Here is a 1,046-nt window from a genome sequence, read left to right as displayed (position 1 = left end):
AGTATAATTTTTGAAAAAACATAGTATTTGGAATTAAGTTGAAAAATGATATTTGAAATTTGAAATTATGTTTGGACATGTAAAATTTTACCTAATTAAATCTCTAAAAGAAAAATTTCACCATTTGCAAATTATTGCAGATTAATAGTTAATCTGTGTAGCGCTGACTCTAACACATATGCACCAAGTTAGTAAACTAATAGGAGCAAGCTAATGATTTCAACTTTAACTAGCTTTATTCAATTGTTAAAACCTTTTTGTACATTTGAAAAATATTATCAAGCTTATTTCTCCATGTATTCATTAACGAATTCTGCATTTATAAGGTTTAATAAAATGTGTATGACCGTCTAAAATAACAAGTCGTTGTAGTATAGTGGTAAGTATTCCCGCCTGTCACGCGGGTGACCCGGGTTCGATCCCCGGCAACGGCGATTTTATTTTGGTGAGCCTTTTCCAGCAATTACTTTTTATTTCTACTTTCGCATCTTGTTCATGTGTTACTTAAAACAATTGTCATGCTATTTTTTCTCTTGGATGTTTCATTATTTTTGCCAGCATAACGTATCTCAATTATTGTCGAGATTATTTGCCACTCTTGTGAAATTGTCTACTTTTTTACCCAAATTGGATGGATCTACCTTTTCAACAAAGGAGCAAATTAGGGACCTATACGAACTTGAAGTATATCTACTTTCGTTTGTTTACAATTTCGCCAAAGACTATTTGGAGACTGTTTCGTTTAGAATTGGCTTCGGTTGTAATAATACTTTTTTAAGTTTCTCTCTTAAATAAATGGCTTTGAATTAGCAACCAAAAAAAAAAGTGTAGGTGCAATAGAGTCTTTGAACATTTACATGCCAACACAAATACACAATAAAAAAAAATCAGAAGATTACCACATTTTCATCAAAGTTGTGGGTAGGGGCGTGCAAAGGAAATCGATAAACCGCACCAACCCGTTAATCCGAGTTAAATCGAGAAAAAAAAATCCGATTATGGTTTGGTTTGATTTGGTTAGATGTTGGAAAAAAAATCCGACCATA

General features: G+C 32.2%; 1 non-coding gene across 1 annotated transcript; it reads left to right on the top strand.

Annotated features, from left to right (window-relative positions):
- Nucleotides 1-362: 362 nt before the first annotated feature.
- TRNAD-GUC (transfer RNA aspartic acid (anticodon GUC)) lies at nucleotides 363-434 on the top strand. The gene has a single exon. It is a non-coding gene; the product is annotated as a tRNA-Asp (tRNA).
- The last annotated feature ends 612 nt before the right edge of the window (nucleotides 435-1,046 follow it).

This window comes from Nicotiana sylvestris, chromosome 9 (genome assembly GCF_000393655.2).
Source record: "Nicotiana sylvestris chromosome 9, ASM39365v2, whole genome shotgun sequence".
Lineage (NCBI taxonomy): Eukaryota > Viridiplantae > Streptophyta > Magnoliopsida > Solanales > Solanaceae > Nicotiana > Nicotiana sylvestris.
Note: the sequence above shows the minus strand (reverse complement) of the source record. Positions and strands in the feature narration are given on the sequence as shown.